Below are 19,706 nucleotides of genomic sequence, written 5' to 3' on the forward strand. Positions count from 1 at the left end.
GATTTCAAAGTTCTTGATTTATTAATTTCCCCCTCTAATAACATTTTATATGTTGCCCAATTTCCCTTCATGTTTTCTTCTTAACGCCAAAGGGTGAAATGCACCAAGGGGTTGTAGGTTCCAGGAGATATTGATATTATCCATGGTTTATATAAGGTCTGTGTTGTGTGGCTGCATCTTCTGGTAAGGTGTTTGCAAGGGATTGAATCTGGGTGCAGAAAAGGAGAAAGGACACTTGTGTTGAGGGGTTTTGGGATACCCGGCTACGAGTAACACAAGTGCATCCTCTGCAAATTTGGAGTGTGTGCAGTAACTGAAAAGTTCATTAAGGGCAGGTGTGAACTGTGTGGCTGTACCACCTGATGACAAGTTTGGAAAGGAATCCATCTTGCTATAGAAGAGGGCTGAAGCGTTCATGTAGCTGCTGTCCGTACAGACACTGTGGGAAATCTTGTAACTATATTTAGTTAGCATAGAGGAAGGACCTGGGATGGGAGGGGGCTGCGGAAACCATTCCTCTGCAGATGGCAGAGGATTTTGCCGTTCATTTGGAGAGGGGGGGGGGTATTAACATTCCAATTTCTCCTCCATCTTTGCCTCGCTGGCTAGTCCCATTTCCTTGGCTCTGTGTGGTCACGTTTCTCAATGTGATCTATGTTGTGACGTGGGGTTTGTGATTTCAGCTCTCTTGACAATGACTAAACCTACCTTCTCGGTAATGACATAATATGCTGGAGACAGTTCTGTAGTAACACTTCTTTATTAAGGCAACAAGACTAAGAACTGAGGAGGGGAGAGCTACATTTATAGGGACAGGGAACTAACTAGAAGGGATACATTTTGGAGGGAACAATATCAGGCAATCACAGTCCTGCCTTTTGGAGGAAACCAATAAGACAGAGGATCCAAATACAGCAGCTTAAATGAACCAATAGTAGCTGTACCCTCTGGAACTAAAATTTGAGGGAGTTTCAGCTTCAAAAAAATCAGTAATTTTCCTTTGAGAAGGTGGCAATTGTGCTATACATCCCAACTGTTTAGATTTATTGGGGTGGTTTGGCTGTAAAGTCGTGTCACTCGTCTCGCTAAAGGCAGATGTTAGGCCTATGATAGTCGACTTTTCAGAGCCAGATGGTAGAATTAGGGGGTTATTACTTAAAGAGAGTGAAATTAAGTCAACAGGTATCGTGCCACTAGTTGAGTGATCATTAATTGTTTGGATAGTTTTGTTAATACGACCTGTCGGGTCTTCAACCAGATCACTCTTCGGGGCTGAAAGTAAAATGGGGTCATCTCTCATTTGTTGGTCTGGTTCAGCTGGTTCTGTTACCTGTTCGATGGTATCTATGGATTTATTCAACTTGCACACGTTAGAAGAAAGTGGGTTAATAAAGTTACAAGTAAGTGGACCCATATTTGGCACTTTACATGGAGAGCCTAATTCAAATTCGTTAAGTTCCCTCATTTTGTCCCAGGCAGATGTTGTAGCCATATTTGCCTCAGAGATGGGATGCATGGTAGATGGGTCTGGTGATGGGGTTTCCGCCTCCAGAATATGGAAGAGTGGATTCATCTCCGCAACAACCTGTTGGCTGGTAGGGGTGGGTGCCTTCCTAACCCACAGGTCCAGTTCTTTATGGTATAAGCATGGAACAGAATCTGAAAAACAGTCTCTATCAGGCATATTTTGTTTAGGTAATCTCAGCTGTTCCTCCGACACTTTTGTCAGGCAGAAGTAAAGGGTATCAACTTTGTGAAGCATTTCTTTCTGAACTTCTTTCGGGAGAACGCTATAAGAGTGAAGTAAGTTATTATCAAAGCTATCAAGGACGATTCCCTGATTCTCCACATACCTGGGCCCAAGGGAGTCCAACTTTTGAGAGTCCTTGGCAGCCAGACCAGTAGGATGTTTGGAGATGTCCTCCACAGGGTTTATATCAATTAGAACATGTTGGTCAATCTCATGTTGAGATTTTGGCAAATTTACAATATGGGGGATAAGTGGAATTGGAGGGGCTTCATTTTTAAAGTACCTTGAGATTCTTATACCACTCGTCTCCAGATTTTCTCTACATTTATGCACTAGTTTTGCCAGTCTCCCCTCATAGAATGAGACCACCGCTCTGGCAAGGAATCCGTTGAAGTATAGATATTCCACTTGGGCCAAATCAGTAGGGTTATTAAGGATGCCTGGCATATAGATCTTTAAAAGGTTGAATAGATGGGCTTTACGCTCTTCTTGTGACAGGAGTCCTGGGGGTTTAGGATAATTTGATAAAACGAGTTTGTTTCGGTACAGCACCAGATTCCAGTTTTTATTTGTTAGATTTGTCAGATTTCTCGTCCTAGAGGGATTGGTTTCATCTACAGATAGAATGTAAGACCATGGATCTTGGATCAAAATGTCTTGCTTGGAGTTAGGTGTTGGGGTAGGTGTTAAGGGTTCTAAGCAATCCATCGCAGCGTCAGGACAAGGGTTTATAGAACGTTCTTCCTTAGAAGATTTCCTGGTTAGAAGTTTCTCAGTGTTCCCACTGGTCTCGGTTATTGGGATACTCTTGAGAAGATTAAAGAGCTTTTTAAAGTCCATTTTTTTTGTAGTGCACTGCCTCCTTTTCAAGGCAGTAGCCCAACAAGATTTCTTGGCCTTCCTTGGTGATCTGTTTTTGCAGGTGGTAGGAAGGAAGTTGTTATTACTTTCCAATTCTACAGTCATCCCGCTGGGTTCCCTACAGAAAGTTTTACAGGTGTCTATCATTATAGTGAGGATTTTTGTACAGGTGGCCAGATGAGATTTTATATTTTCAACATCCTCAGTTAAAAGCACAAGCCATTTGATAACTGATAAATCCTCATCCTCATTTGTCTCAAGTTGGAAGCGGGAGTCTCTTGATGTTTTAGGGTTTCCCGAAGACATCTCTGCAATTTGTTTTAACATTAGTTCTTCCACTTCACAAACTAGGGATGGTTCAGAAGAAGCTTGAGATTTAAGTCTCTGTTGTTTTTTTTTTAAAAAAGATATTTATTGGAGTTTTACAAATACATGAATTTAAAAGATCATATAAAAAGAAAGAAATACAATAAAAGAAACATAGAAAAATACATAAAATAAGAAATGGAAAATAAAAACAAATCCATTTTTGTAACCCTAACTCATTATCTTATTTCCTTGGCCTCCTCACACCTCCCCTTTTTGTATTCCCATTTAAATAATCAAGTCAGCAAATCCTTACCCTCTTTCATTTATCTTAACTCTATATCTTAACATATTATAACTCTATATTTTCATCCATTTATCAATTCATTTTTGCATATTCTTATTAACTTTGTTGCTAATGCCACTTATTTTCAGTCCAACACCATTTTAACGTTCATTAATTTTACAGTGTTTCTGAAGATAGTCTTTAAATTTCTTCCAGTCTTCTTCCACCAACTCTTCTCCCAGGTCACGGATTCTGCCAGTCATTTCCGCCAATTCCATATAATCCATCACCTTCATCTGCCACTCTTCCAGGGTGGGTAGCTCTTGTGTCTTCCAATACTTTGCAATAAGTATTCTTGCTGCTGTTGTTGCATACATAAAGAAAGTTCTATCCTTCTTTGGCACCAATTGGCCGACTATACCCAGGAGAAAGGCCTCTGGTTTCTTCAGGAAGGTATATTTAAATACCTTTTTCATTTCATTATATATCATCTCCCAGAAAGCCTTAATCTTTGGGCACGTCCACCAAAGGTGAAAGAATGTACCTTCATTTTCTTTACATTTCCAACATTTATTATCGGGCAAATGATATATTTTTGCAAGCTTGACTGGGGTCATGTACCACCTATAAATCATTTTCATAATATTCTCTCTTAAGGCATTACATGCTGTAAATTTCATACCGGTGGTCCACAACTGTTCCCAGTCAGCAAACATAATGTTATGACCAATATCTTGTGCCCATTTAATCATAGCAGATTTAACCGTTTCATCCTGCGTATTCCATTTCAACAGCAAGTTATACATTCTTGAAAGTATCTTAGTTTTGGGGTCTAACAATTCTGTTTCCAATTTTGATTTTCCCACCTGGAAGCCAATTTTTTAAGCCTCTGTTTTGGGAGTACTTCGGTGACTGTACCAATTATGTTTGGATTTACTTTGGGCTTTATTGGCCCTTTGTTGTGACATTCTTCTACACAATCCTCTCTCTGCACAGCTGGCCCTTCAGTGCAGGAGGGAGGAGTTTCAGTTTCCTGCTGGTTCTCACTCGGCTTGACTTTACCCCTATTCTTAAAGGGCCGAGTGCTTTTTGTTTGTGCTCCCTTTAGGGTAGCTCTTTTAGAGAGAGGTCTTAGATCACTCTGATAAAAGCCCGGTGTTCCACAGCTGCTCCTGGTCATCACCATTATTTATCTTGTAAAAGTCAAGTTGGTACAAATCTCACCTCAGTTAGATTAGCCCGTCGGGGGTCGCAGCAGCGTTCTCCGCAAGGCTACTTCCAAGGTAGGGAAGTAATTCCGCACCAATGTATTAATCCAAGTTTTTAGCCAGCAGAGAAAACAGCAAGTCATTCACATCAGCAGGCTTCATCAGACATCCGTTGTTGCAATAGGACAGATTGAGCAGTAAAACAATAAAACAATAAACTAAAAGCAAAGAGAAGCGAGGAGGTGATAAAACAGCTGGTAAGACGTTAAAACTGAGAGTTTAAAACCAAAAAGTGGCTAAAAACTACTTAAAAGCTTAACTAAAAGCAGAAGAGTCTGACTAGGCTGCTGTCTCTGTCGCCATCTTGGTTCACCCTCAGTCAAGGCATCTGAAACTGCCTGGCCAGACCCATGTTCCACAGTTTATCTGGAAGAGAATGGTGGGGGACTCTTCATTACTGGATTCACGGGGTTAAAACATCTGATCCTTTCCCCAGTCAAGGTCTTTTTCTCTCTCTCTTCTTCTATCTTCTGTACAACTGGAAAGAAGCTATGGAATCTATGACGTGTTGCAAGATTTCCACGGCTGACATTGGTGCCTTGCATGTTAAGACCCCCAAGACCTCCCCAAATAAAGACACAATTGATGCCAAATTTAGTTTAAGGTTATTGGCATAATTTTGGCAAGAATGAAAAATGAAGATAAATGTGCTTGGAATTCTTCAAGTCCAGAATATGGCTCTTGTGGATCACTTGCTGGCTGATTCCAGTGGTTGCAAATGGTTTCTTTTTCTTTTTTTCTTTTTATTTCAAAACCAAAAAAAAAAAAAAAAAAAAAAAACCAAAACAAAAAACCAAAGGTCTGGTCAGTGTGCCCTGCCTTGTACCTGCAGTGGGTGATTCTGACCAAGTGAGGCAACAAGACCTCAGCAGAGATTTAGCTCTGCTGGGATTAGTAGATTCTGTAAATAGCAGGAGCATGAAAAATTTAATGGTTTTGCGCCATAGGCTGTATTTAGATGTGGTGATTATTGCTTTGGTGTTCCTGATTATTCTGTTAGGGCTTCTGTTATTTTTTCTGATGTTTCTTTCACACGACATTACTTATTGTTCCATGGAACTGTGTTTTTTCCATCTTTTACAACGGAAATGGGGCTGCCGCCGTTGGAAAGATGCCTTACTTGGTCATATGGCAGAAATGGTTGGAGCCCCATGGTATTAAAGTTTAAGGCATGCCTGCAAGGAGGTGTGGGCAGCTCTGATGCAGAGCACTCTGCATTTTCTGCCATTTGGGGGCAATCAAACTGCAGAATCTGAACTACACATGGGCTGATAGCCCACTGAATTTTTCTTCAAAAGTCTTTGGGCCTGGTGTGACACAATATCAAATTTCATTGGACAACATTGCTTTTCACACATGCATGCTTCTCTTCCCCCCTGAAAACGGAAGTGAAAAAGTCAAGATAAGGGGAGGAGGAGAAGTTATCTCTGCTGTTGCTTTCCTAACAAATATTCTAAATTGCTAAATTGGTTGATGCACAAGGTTGTTGTCTTAATTACAAAAAATTCAAATTACAATATAATACAGATACTTTTTACACACAGAATATTAGAATTGTTTCTTTATTAATAAACCACTTATTCGTTTTTAAAGCAACTTTGTTATACAAAGTTGCAGGACATGCACAATTTTCCCTCAATAGGGTTTGCTCTTTTCCCTGCCCCCCTTTTCTTATCTTTTCTTTTTTTGGTAAGTGCAAATACTAGATTTCTCTCTCCACCTTTTAAGGCAAGTTAAATGCGACACTGCAAATTTAAATTCCTTCTTTATATCTCCAGCACAGTATAATCTCAGTCCAGTACTTAACAATCCTGAGACAGCAAAACTCACAGTATCAGCAGCAAACATTGTCTTACTTCCAACCTTGTTGTCAGTGTGTGTGCTGAGAGTTTGTGGTTTTTTGTGTGTGTGTGTGTGTTGGGTGTGTTGGGTGTGAGTGTGCTTTCCTTGTACGGACATTGCAGCCTGCAACCTCCTCCCTTTATTTGCACCTCTAGTGGACACCAATCAATCCTAGAGTGTCACTCCTACGCACTAAAGAAAATCCTGGAACTATTTTTAAAGTTTCCAGGAACTTTTATCTGTTTCTTAAAGAACGTTTTCCTAACGTTCTGTATTTTGATGTGGTGATTATTGTTTTGGTGTACCTGATTATTCTTTTAGGGCTTCTGTCCCCCCCCCCCCAATGTTTCTTTCACACTACATTACTTGTTTTACCATGGAACTGTGTTTTTTCCATCTTTTACAAAGGAAATGGGGCTGCTGCAGTTGGAAAGATGCCTTACTTGGTCATATGGCAGAAATGGTTGGAGCCCCATGGTATTAAAGTTCAAGACACGCCTGCAAGGAGCACTCTGAATGTTCTGCCATTTTGGGGCAATCAAGCTGCAGAATGTTTTAGCTTTCTCTGTCCCTATGTGTTCTGAGGTGTGCATCCTCAGAAAAGGTTGAGCGTTTTAAGTGAGACAAAAGTTCTTTGATGGCAGGGTGTGAATTGTGGAGGAGATTATACATTTTAGATAGATATTTTCCTTTAGGCTGGGTTAGAGTTCCCTTTAGTTTTGATATTTCTCCAGCAAACCCTATTTTCCTTGTCTTTCATTCAGTTGGAAGTATTGGAGCCAGCCTGTCAAATATATATGGATTTCAAAGTCCTTTCCTGTTAATTTATTAATTTTTCCCACTAATAACATTTTACATCTTGCCCAATTTCCCTTCATGTTTTTCTTCTTAACGCCAAAGGCTTTGATGGGTGAAATGCACCAAGGATTTGTAGGTTCCAGTAGATATGTATATTTTATCCATGGTTTATATAAGGTCTGGTGGCAGCTGCCATGCCCTCCAGAGTCCCCCTGTCCTCCGTGCTTTGCCGGTCTATGTCGCCATTTGCAGAGGGGTGATTTCCACAGTCCCTCACCATCACACACCCCCTTCCTCTATGCTAGGGAAATAAAATTGCAGGAGTTCCCAGTTTCTGTACGTACATCAGCAATAGGTACGCTTCAGTCCTTTCTACACCAAAATGGATTCTCTTTCAAACATGCCATCAGGTGGTACCACCACACAGCTCACACCCGCCCTTAATGAACTTTTCAGCTACTTCAACCACTCCACTTTTTCCATGATCTGCATGTTCTTTTCACTCATTTTCTACAACTAGATGAAATCCGTGCTACTCTCGGATCAATAGGAGCCCCACAACCACAACCCCGTCCCTCCCAATATTATATTATATATATATATATATATATGATTAATCCGAAAGTCTATATATCTAGCAGGGTATCCTCTCCCCCCTCTTTTCTGCAGCAAGATTGAACAAGGAACCAACATAGGTGAACACCCACACTACAAACTTTTTTTTTTGTACTAAGCTTTTCATTCTGTCAGAATGCATCTCTTGTAACTTCAGTAATGAAAAGCATTCTCTGTTTACCAATCTTGTCGTACTCCTCTTCCTCCTCCTCCTCCTCCTCCTCCTCTTCATCTCAATATTCCAGTGCTTCTTCCTCTCCCCCCCCCCTTTTGAGAAAAGGTCTGGGTCATCCAAAAAATCTACCTGCAAGACAGAAGTCACTGGTTTGTTCTGTGGCCCGTCCTTTTAGCTTCCTCTGTCCCTATGTGTTCTGAGGTGTGCATCCTCAGAGAAGGTTGAGCGCTTTAAGTGAGACAAAAGTTCTTTGACAGCAGGGTGTAAATTGTGGAGGAGATTATACATTCTAGATAGATATTTTCCTTTAGGCTGGATTAGATTTCCCTTTAGTTTTGATATTTCTCCAGCAAACCCAAAACCAGCAGCAGAAGCAGGACGGGACGGAGCAGCCAGCTCTTTGCTGCTTTCCAAGCAGAGCACCCTTTCTGTCTGTTAGGATCCCTTCCTCTTTTTTGTTGTTTAATCCCTGAATGCACCTCCCTAATGACTGCGCCAGATGTAGCACTGCCTTTCACTTCTCTCCTCTTGCAGAGAGAATGAAAAATCCAGATAAATGTGCTTGGGATTCTTCAAGTCCAGAATCTGGCTCTTGTGGATCACTTGCTGTCTCATTCCAGTGGCTGCAAATGGTTTCATTGTACCTCCTGAAGGAGACATTCCTGGCTGAGACGAATGCAAATGCACCCTCAGCAAATGTGGAGTGGTTGATGTAACTGAAAAGTTCAGTGCTGGCAGGGTTTGATTTGTGTGGCTGCAAGTATCCGATGGGGTGTTTGCGAGGGATTCAGTCTGCTTGGAGAAAAGGAATGAGAAAGTACATGAAGATTGCGGAAAAGCTTGGAATGTGTCATAATGCAAAGTACTAATATTGCCATAATAAAACAAGCCAAGCTAAGAAGAGTCACTCAGGATATTCAGGATTGAACCACACACCATTGGTGGGACATCTGTTCAGCATAGAATCCTACCATGACCAACATTTTAAATTTGGCTTGGCACCCTGTGATTATACTGGTTTTTGGTATTTTGATGTTGCTTACATTAGTATGTATTTTCTATGTTAAAGTTAAACATTTGTATGGGAAAAAGGTATAGGTTTTTTTCCTTAGAGAGGGAAGGAGGAACAGATTAGCTAAGCATGGAAGAGGTAACCGTGTTGGACCAAGGGTGGAGTTTATGGGCAATCTATTCGGAAGACATTTGTATTTCGAGGAGTTAGTGGTCTGACATGGTTACCCTTCCTGCCTTCTCTTCCTTCTCCCTCTCGATCTCCTGAGCCCTGTATCGGGAGATTTTTAATGCTTTATGTTTTTTAGATATGCTCTAAGCCCCCCAGAGTCCCTTGGGAACGCCAGCCAAATGGGTGGGTATAAAGATGATGATGATGATGATGATGATGATGATGATGATGATTTATTTATAAATATAGCTGATGTGCATACAGAAACTGTGCCAAAACCTTCAATGTTTATATTTTACAAGGTGACTACTACAATCACACTTTCTAAACAGCTAATATTATTGTTCCTTGATAAAATGAGGTTAGCCTGTGATTTCTTAGACCAAAAAAGCACTAGAAAGCAACATTTGTAAGGGCAGTACAGAATTGGCCAAGTGTGAAGGCTGGAGCACAAAATGTAAGGCAATTACCTGTATTTTTTGCTCTTTAAGACTCACTTTTTCCCTCCTAAAAAGTAAGGGGAAATGTGTGTGCATCTTATGGAGCGAATGCAGGCTGTGCAGCTATCCCAGAAGCCAGAACAGCAAGAGGGATTGCTGCTTTCACTGCCCAGCAATCCCACTTGCTGTTCTGGCTTCTGAGATTCAGAATATTTTTTTTCTTGTTTTCCTCCTCCAAAAACTAGGTGCGTCTTGTGGTCTGGTGCGTCTTATAGACCGAAAAATACGGTATGTGTGCCAGCTCTCACAATCCCATTTCTGAGAAGCAGTCATTTGATGAATACAGTGCAAAGTCTCTGAGGTTTATGAGGCTTGTGCTGATCCGCTGCCTAGGCTTTACGTTGCACTTCACTGGGTGGCAGCCTATGTAGTTTTCTGCCGCATTGCCCCTCTTTGACAGCATGGATGACAGAGTAGTGGAATTCCCTCTTCTTATTCAGCTTGCAGAAATCGTCTGCCCTGTGGTTGGCAGCATAGTCTATAGACCTCAGGGATGTCAGCGAGCCCATAGAGCTTGCCCAGGAGCTTGCCCAGCGACCGAGCGCTAGATGAAGTTGAAGTGGCCTTCCTAGAAATGGGAGCATGGGATGCTGCAGAAAAAGGAATAGCAAGGCTGCTACTTTTCAGGGTAAAGCGGTGCTTTAAACAGCTGTGCGGCAGAACTGGAAGGGGAGGAACGTTTTATTGGCATAGAGGTGCCGAGGAGTATTACCTGCGGGTTCCTGATCATCAGAATAGGATGGCTGCCTCTGGCAGCTGATTTTAGATGCCCTGAGAGGGGCAACTGGTTGTTCATGATTTTAATTTATTATTATCAGATGTTTTATGGACAAGGAGCAGGAGAGCACTGTCCCTCAGACCTTGTGCAGGCCGGACTATATTTTTTATGGGGAACGAATTCCTATGCTCCATAAATAACCCGGAGATGCATTTTTAATAAAAGGACACATTCTACTCATGTAAAAATGCAGAGATTTCTGGACTGTCCGCAGGCCGGATTTAGAAGGCGATTGGGCCGGATCCGGCCCCCGGGCCTTAGTTTGCCTACCCATGCGCTTTGTTGCTTTCTGCCTTTTGTGCTAGAAGAAACTGGCCACTCCTTTTCCCTCAGCAAAATGTCTTAGATCAGCTCTCAAAAGTTCAGAAGACAAGCATGATTTTATATAGTGGATATTCCTCAAGTTTGTGCTTCTTCAGATTAATTAAAAGAGTGAAAAGTAGTGTGGCCCTTACCTGTTCTGATTCTCTCCCTATCCTCCACTTTTGCAAAGAAACAGTGGACACTTTTAACATTGCAGTTTGGTTAAATCTTAGAATTTAAGTGCCCTTCCTGGGTTCAGACGGGACACGGGTGGCGCTGTGGGTTAAACCACAGAGCCTAGGACTTGCCGATCAGAAGGTCAGCGGTTCGAATCCCTGCGAAGAGGGGGTGAGCTCCCATTGCTCGGTCCCTGCTGCTGCCAATCTAGCAGTTCAAAAGCACATCAAAGTGCAAGTAGATAAATAGTGCAAGTAGGTAGTAGATAGTCGTCTCCCTCGGCCAATAAAGCGAGATGAGCACGGTCGGCCATGACTGGACCTAATGGTCAGGGGTCCCTTTACTTTTACCTGGGTTCAGAAAGTGTCGGTGCTTCACAATTACTATTGTTTTGTGTTTTTGATTTTTAATTCAAGATTCTTACTGGAAGGTTTTTATTTTATGGGAGCCAAAGTTTGTGAATCACTTAATTTCTTAATTTAAAGCAGTGTAACCTAGTCTCTCTAATCCCCCAGCAGAACTACAAAACCTGAGGCATCTTTAGTGGAGTTGTTCATTAAAATGTAGCTACCGTCTTCAATGCTGCTTTTAGACAACAAATTGTGGTCATGATGCTATAGCTAAATGGTTATGTCAAGATTCAATCTCCAACATGAACAGGCTTCCACAGAAATGAGGTGGCATTAAATTTAGCATTTCACAGCCTTACTAGCCCATTAGTAGTCTAAATATGACAATGTATAAAATAAAATCGGGCTGTTTTCCTCCTTACAGCCAGCTGCTTTCAAAGCATCACATCCCCAAACTGGCATTTCATTCTCTCATTCAAACATCTGACACCTTTGCAGTTGAAGGATTATTGTTGTTGGAGCCTCCTTTGGAATTCATTTGTTCCTGAATTTGCCCTCTCTTGTTCCAACGTGGGTAATGTGTCCAAAGTTCATGGGTTCTCCTAGCATGTTTCTGTCAAGGCTTGGAGGCTTCTTCACTTTGAGCTGGTCACCAATGCAACAATTAAAACAAACCAGGAACTCTGTCATTGTAGCACTCAGTGGCAGCCAAATCTGCTAAACCAGCCACTCCTCTAAACACTGTAGTTTTTCTATAATCACAATTGCTATTGTTGAGTCCAATGGGACTTATTCCTAAGTAAGTGTGTGCTGAAAAGTAATTTCAGCCAGGGTCCCAAAGTCCCAATGAATAGGAGAATGTGCAGAGTGCCACCTTCTCCCACCTGTGTAGTGTCAGCTCCTATTTAGCTGAGATTGGGGGCAGAGAGGTGAATAAGAAACAGAAAAGTTTTACGGGCTTAATTCTTGTTTGTTTGACTGCTGGTTAGAAGACCCAGAGGGACAGCTATTCTTTCCTAGAATTGCCACCCTAAATGCTGGATGTTCTTTGGAAATTAGATTATAGATTTTTGCCAAAGCTCCTGTATCTTTCTGTCCCTGTGGCTCCCACCTGCACGCTTAAGTCAGCCTTCGCTAACCTGCTGTCTTTCAGCCTGCCAGGTGTGCCTGTGCCTTTAAGGGAAAGAAATCTGCAGGTGACAATTCCGGGGACAGAAAGGGAAACAATGGAGCCTCAAGGCAGGGTCTGGAGGCGGCTGAAAAGTTGGCAGCCATGGGGACTTTTGGATTTCCTTGGGGAACAAGGCTATAAGCTTGAATACACGTGTATTCGCAAGATATAGGGGTTTAATTTATTGGAGGGTGTGTGGTCCCCGTGGGGGTGAAATGGGGAAGCAGAGTCCCTTTAAACTCGCTGGAGTTTAAACTGGCCAGGGGGCGGGGCTGCGGATCTCTGTTTCTAACAGCTGGGGCGTCCTCCGCGTCTTCTCTACTTCCATCTGCCTGGCGCTGCGGGAGGGAGGGTGGCAATGGGTGCTTGGAGCTCGCTCGCTGCTGCACCTCCTCCTCCTCCTTGGCCAAGGGTGCGCGCCTGGCCGCGGCTCCGCTTAGCATCCGGGCGGAGCGCATCCGTGCCCTTTTCCAAGTGCTGCGGGACGGTGGAGAGTCCTGGGGTAGGTAGGGTTCTGGCGGGGGTTAGGGGCGGGTGGGGGCGGGCATTTCGGGTAGTGGGGTTGGGTAGCCGCCTCGCTCAGCCAAGCAACTTCGTTGTGGCTTTGGGAATGTGTCCGGTTGGCCCTCGATCTTGGGTCCTTGGTTTCAGGAGGAAGGGCTGCTGCGCGGATATAGAGCTTTGCGGGGGTGGGGGGAAGAGTGAGGCCAGGGTTACTTTACCCGCCGTATTTCCAGGCAGGGCTGGGGAAAGAGTCGGGTCTGAAAATGCGGAGAGCATGTGTGTATGGACATGGGCAGTGGCGTGTGCGGTTCGGCCGGGGAGGGTAGTGCCAAGCGCGCAACTTTTAGGGGGCGGCAGCTAGGCGCCCCCACGCAGGGAACCCCGCTCTGAGTGCCGCCAGGACCCGTCTTGGACTAGCCGCCGCGCGTCCCAGGCCAGCGTGGGGGAGCGGGATTTGCCGGCCGACCAAGCTTCTCCTGGCAAGGGCAGGCAGGGGCGAAGGGCAGTCCCGCTTGGCTCTGGTGGCCAGACTGAGTTGACGCGCGGAACCCTTCCCGCCCTGGGCAAGTTGGTGGCGAGGGCAGCGCCTGGCGCGGTGGGTTGTGTTGGCCGCGCGCACTCCAGCGCAAAAAAAGGACGCAAAGCCGCTGCGTCTTGGTTTTCCCCCAACCAACCCCCCAATTTTTGCTTGAGCACCCCACGTCCCATCCCTTCCTCCTTGGTGCCTTTAGCTTCTGTGGGGAAGGTGAGGTGCAGGCAGAAGTTCCACAGGATAATCCCTGGCTCTTTGGGTAGGGTAGATTTCTTCTGGCCATGGAGGTTCTTTTACGTTATCCTTGGTTGTGATGGATGTTAGATGAATCCTATGTCTTCTTATTTGGGAGCAAAGCCTGCTGCGCTCGCTGCAGTTTACTCCTAGGTAAAAATGTGTAGGATTATGTTGCTGCTCTATGATGGTTTCTTTCCTTTTAAAAAACAACACCACGCTTTTCTGTACACTTAGAGGGAAAAACGTTTTTGGGTACTGCACATGGAAGGTTGGAAGCCATAGCAGCTTCTGTGGGGTAGGTGAGGTGCAGGCAGAAGTTCCACAGGATAATCCTTGGCCTCCTTAGGTACGGTTGGGAATGTCCCCTTGTCTGATGCTATGGTGGGCTCCTCACAGTCAGTACAGAACTCTGGATGCACCTGTGGTCAGATTTGGTACAGCACAGCTCCTCTTTATGTTGTGTTCTTGGTTTTCCTCGAAATGTTTTTTTCTAGAGCCTAACTGCTAACCCAGAGCAGCTGCAGAGGAGCAGGAACTTTTGTCACTAGGGGGCGCAAGTCTCTAGAAATCTTAAGGGCTGCCTTTCACCAGCATCTTAGTTCTCCTTAGTCCTTGAAGTGCAGCAGCCTGCCTGGCCCTGGAGAGAGACTTTCTGCAGTACAGCTATGCTGTCCATATCCTGCGCATGCTTACTTGGAATTGAGTCCTGCAGTGCTCAGTGGGATGTACTGCCTTGTCAAATGTGCCCAGGAAGAAAGCTGGCATGTGCTCCTGGTGGCCTGGCTCTCAATATCTAGCTGCTGCTGGGCTCTCCATGGCTGAACTGGGAATAGAGAACTCTCCTGCCTGGACTTTTCTGTTGAGCTGACTAAGATGGTTTGAGGTTTCATCTGGCATTATATTTCTCCCTCCCTTGCAGGGATGGAGTGACCATGTTCTGAGGCAAGACGTGCAACTTGTCTTCAGCAGCAGTGTATAGGAATGTAAGAGGAGCCTTTTGCACCAGGCCAAAGGGGGACCATCTAGTTGAGCATCCTGTTCCCACCGTGACCACCAAGATGTCAGCCAAAGACACAGGGCTGCTCTGTGGATGGGCAGAGCTAATGTACAGGGAAGAAGCCTCCCTGCCCGTCAGCACTGCTTGCATGGGCAGGACAGAAATGCTTCTGAATCCCAGCTGCTGCAAACTACAGGAGGGGAGAGTTGCTCTTGTGCTCCTGTCCTGTTTGTGGGTTTCCCTTAAGGAGCACCCGGGTGGCCACTGTGAACAGGATGATGGAGTAGAGGGGCCAGTGGTCAGATCCAGTAGACTCTTCTTATCTGCTCTGAATCTTCCTGCATTGGTTCTGGTGTTATGAGAGAGGGATGAGTTCTGCATGAGTTCTGGTGTTATGAGAGAGGGAGAAAAACATTTTTCCTACCCACTTTCTGCAAGTCTTGCAGCATTTTAGAACCTCTGGTTCTATTGCCTCTAACTTGCTTTTCCTCTAAACTTCAAAGTTCTGAAAGCTGCATATTTTCCTCCTAAGGGAGTTGTTCCATTGATACGGCTGATCTTACCAAAACGTCCTGCTTGCATTCCTTTATGTACCTGGCGGCAAAGCAAGCATTTTGCTCTGTTGGGTTAAAGGTGCTATTTGAAAACATTTTCCCTCTTTTCTCCTAGATTTTTTCCATTCAAAGTGCAACAATGTCATTTTTTTCACATACGCCCTGTGTTGGACCTTTGCCAACATAGTGCCACCCCCCCGAGATGTTTTGGGCTGTACCAGGTTGGCGAAGCCTTCTCTAGAACCTGGGTTTGACTGAGTCTATCAGTGGTCAGTGGCTTGAATAGCCAAATAGAACTTCCTGTTGAAGGAGCAGTCTACCTCTGAATATCAACTGCTGGGGAGCCACTTAAGAACATCCAGGAGGATCCAGGAGGATCAGGTTAGTCCTTAGCTACAGGGAACCAGGGAGAGGGCCTTCTCGGTAGTGGCGCCTGCCCTGTGGAACGCCCTCCCATCAGATGTCAAAGCGATAAACAACTACCTGACATTCAGAAGACATCTTAAGGCAGCCCTGTTCAGGGAAGTTTTTAACGTGTGATATTTTATTGTATTTTTGGTTTTTATGGAAGCCGCCCAGAGTGGCTGGGGAGGCCCAGCCAGATGGGCGGAGTATAAATAATAAATTATTATTATAATATTATTATTATTGATGGAAGCAGGGTGCTGGACTAGATACACCTTGGCTCTGACAGAGAAGGCATGCTCTTTTGAGCAGAGGCCTCACTGTGCAGCAGCTTTGACCAAGTTTGTGTCCTTTAGATGTTTCAGATTGCAACTCCCACAAGGCCCATCATGTTGACTGGACCTGCTGGGAGTTGTTCAAAACATATGAAGAGTGACATATTCTCCCTGGTCTCTCCCAGCTCTTATTGTCAGCAAATTCTTCCTGATGTTTAGTCCGAATCTCCTTTCATGTACCTTGAAGCCATTGGTTTGAGTCCTACCCCCCAGAACAGGAGAAAACAAGCTTGCTCCATCTTCCATGTGGCAGCCCTTCAGATATTTGAAGATGGCTATCATATCTCTTCTAAATCTCCTCTTTTCCAGGCTAGACATACCCAGCTGCTTCAACCGTTCCTCATAAGTCTTGGTTTCTAGACCCTTGATCATCTTGATTGCCCACCTTGGCACAGGTTCCAGCTAGACACTAGATGGTGAGGGTGAGCTCATGGCAAATTCAATATATTTTTCAAAACACTTTAAAAAAGAATTTTCTTTTTTAACTTTTTATTTTCAATGTTTCAAAAATTAAAAATCACAATTTTTTACACACACACACACACACACACACACACACACACATGCTTACATTACACCACAGTCCATATCAGTACCTTTATGGGATTCCCCCGGACTTCCCTCCACCCCTCCCTTGGCTTCCAAAATTTATCTTCCTTTTTAAACTGCATCTAATTGCATTTATCCAAATTATGGTACTTCATTTTTATCCTTTGTTATTTTAAATTACAAGTGCTATGTCAATTCTGCCAACATTTTAAAATGTTGACAGTGTTCTTTACTATATTCTTTAGAGGTATATCATTCTTTAGTAAATTTGTTAAACTCTTATTGCCTGATTTTCCCGGTCCGCCTTGCCATCTCCGCATAGTCCATCATCTTCATTATCCATTCTCCTTTCGACGGGGCTCTTTCTTCTTTCCATCCCTGGGCAAGTAGTATTCTTGCTGTTGTCATCGCATACATAAACAGTACTTTCTTATCCTTCGGTAATTCTTCTCCTACCAAACCTAAGAAAAAGGTCTCTGGTATTTTTTAAATATGTGTTTTACTAGTGGTTTTTTTATGTGTATCTAGATTCCTCCGTAGAGCTGTCCAATATCCCTCTTTTACTTTGCCAAAGCGCCCCAAGCCTCTGAGCACCCTAGGTTCTGCCTCTCCGTTTAGAGGACAGGCTCTGTGCTAGCCAAACGTTTCCTGGCGTTCTTCTCACAGGACTGTATTTGCAGGGATGTATCCCAAGACGCCTGATGCAGTGCTTCTGGAAGATGGAGGGGAGCTCCCAAGCCATGGCCTGTTCCATCACGAAGCTGCTCTTCGCATCGGCCGGTATGGAGTTGAGATTCCTGGCCACCCCGAATGCAGTGGCCCTCCAAGGTAGGTGGCATTGTGGGTCTTCTTCCAGGCAGGTGGAGCTTCTGCTGAGAAGTCCTAAGGCAGGCCGGCCTTCCAGCTGGGGTTGGGCACATGAGGCTGGGTATCTTCAGAGGATCAGGAAGTACACAAACGCCCATCCTTCTTCCTGAGTTTCTAAAATGTGGTGAAACTGTAAATATTTTTTAATGTCTTTCTTTTTAAAGATTTCTTGGTTTACAAAAGTATGTGCAATGTTTCCTTTTTCAAGTTGCATTTTCTACAGGTCAGTTTCGTTTTTTAAAATGTATTTTTAGTAAAGATTTTCTTGATTTGCAAAGATATGTGCAATATCTCTGTCTCGTATTCCTCCCCCCCCCCCACGTAACACATTTTTTCCCCATTTGTTGAGACATTAGGAAGAATAGGGGGAAAGAGGTGGAGGGGAAAAAAAGATGAGTGGGGGTGGGGTGGGGTGATTCTATTTTACTTAATATATGTGGGGTTTTGTGTCAGCGTTTCTTGTGCAGGTTCTTTGCTGTTCGCTTGTCTTCCTTTGGTGGTGAGAGAGGTTGGGGTTGGCCTAGGGTGTGGCTGTTCATTTGTGGTTGGCTGTGGTGGTCTTTGTTTTCGTGGGGTGGGTGGGTGTTTTGGATCAGGTTAGCCATATTGATTTGTATTCTGTTGGTGTATTTTTGTCATTGTCTTGTTGGGCTATGTATGTGATAAAGGGGAGTCATACCGGGGTGAAGGCGTCCTCTTCTATTTGTCCCCGTGTCAGTTTCAATTTATTCGTTAATTTTTTTATTAAGGCGGTTTCCCATACTATTTGGTACCATTGGTCCATACTTATTCCTGACAGGTCTCACCAGGTTATGATGTTTCTGGCTGCTGAGAATAGGTGGGTCATGAGTTCTTCATGATTTGAGTGGGCATTGTTGTCTTGGAAGATGTTTAGTAGGGTAAAGTTCTGGGGTGATTTCTAATACTTGCTTAGTTATTTTACATATTTCTCATATGGTTTTTGTACAGAAGAGTTGGATTTGGGGGCATTCCCACCACATGTGGAGGTATGTGCCTGGGGAGGTGCACACTCTCCAGCATTTTGATGAATTACCTGGGCTTATTTGAGCTAATTTTCTTGGTGTTAGGTACCACCTGTAGGTGAGTTTCAGAGTGAGTGCTTTCCTTTTCTTTGATATGGATTTAAAGCAGGGTTTAGACCATGTTCTGGTCCACTGAGTGAGGTTAATCTCATAGGAGGTTTTTTGGGGTGGTTTTGAAGGTTGTCAGGGGCCTGGTTGCTGCTGATTTTACTACTGGATTGTTTAAGAGGGCATGTAATTGGTGGTGTGTTATCCAGGGCATTTGGGCGTCTTCTAGTTTATCTTGTATTTCTTGTGTTGGCAAGGGTTTGCCATTTTTATAGAGGTTGGTTTGGCGATATAAGCCTTTGGTTTGCCAGGTTTTTATCTGGAGGTTTTGTGCTGTGTGATGGAATAATGGGTGGTGTACCAGGGGAATTAGTGGGGATGGGGTTGGGGACAGTTTGCCTATTTCTGCTTTCCATACTTTAAGCATGGTCTGTGTGTAGCTGTTAAGTATTGTGGGAATTTTCCTTAGTTTGTTTGGAATTGGGTATGCTGTGGTGCAGGTATTTTCAATTGTGTCTCTCTCCAGGTGTACCCACTGTTTTGTTTCATCTTCTAGTATATATGGGATTATGTAGCATACTTGGCTGGCAATGTATTTTGGGGATTCCCCATCCTCCCTCTGTGGAGGGGAGGTACAGGTATTTGGGGCTTTTTCTTGGTTTTTTGTTTGGAATAGGTAGGTTAGTTTTGGGAGGGTGATCATTTTGATCTTGGCTATTTTGTCTGAGGGGACGCGGGTGGCGCTGTGGGTTAAACCACAGAGCCTAGGAGTTGCCAATCAGAAGGTCGGCGGTTCAAATCCCCACGACGGGGTGAGCTCCCATTGCTCGGTCCCTGCTCCTGCCAACCTAGCAGTTTGAAAGCACGTCAAAGTGCAAGTAGATAAATAGGTACCACTCCAGCGGGAAGGTAAACGGCGTTTCCATGCGCTGCTCTGGTTCGCCAGAAGTGGCTTAGTCATGCTGGCCACATGACCCGGAAGCTGTACGCTGGCTCCCTCGGCCAGTAAAGCGAGATGAGCGCCGCAACCCCAGAGTCGGTCACGACTGGACCTAATGGTCAGGGGTCGCTTTGCCCTTTACCTATTTTGTCTGAGAGAGTGAAGCTGATCTTGTTCCATCTCTTTAGGTCTTTGTTAATTTGCCGCCAACAAGGGGTTGTAGTTGTGGAGGTATACTTTATTGAGGTTTCAGGTTCTTTGTACCCTATGGTATCTGAACTTGCTGTGGCAAAGTTTTATCTTGGTGACGTTAGCGAGGTCTTTTTGTGTGT

At 44.1% G+C, this 19,706-nt stretch overlaps 1 protein-coding gene across 2 annotated transcripts in view; it reads left to right on the plus strand.

Annotated features, from left to right (window-relative positions):
* The window catches only part of LOC310754289 (putative G-protein coupled receptor 34), a 439,102-nt gene that overhangs the window by 107,167 nt on the left and 312,229 nt on the right, over positions 1 to 19,706 (plus strand). For both annotated transcript variants that reach the window (XM_083596092.1, XM_083596094.1), the window contains exon 1: positions 17,157 to 17,304. The gene's annotated coding sequence lies outside the window, so the exon portion shown is untranslated. Of the gene's footprint in view, positions 17,305 to 19,706 lie in introns of those variants that run through there.

Source organism: Podarcis filfolensis, assembly GCF_964270895.1.
Source record: "Podarcis filfolensis genome assembly, chromosome: Z".
In the NCBI taxonomy this organism is placed as follows: Eukaryota; Metazoa; Chordata; class Lepidosauria; order Squamata; family Lacertidae; genus Podarcis; species Podarcis filfolensis.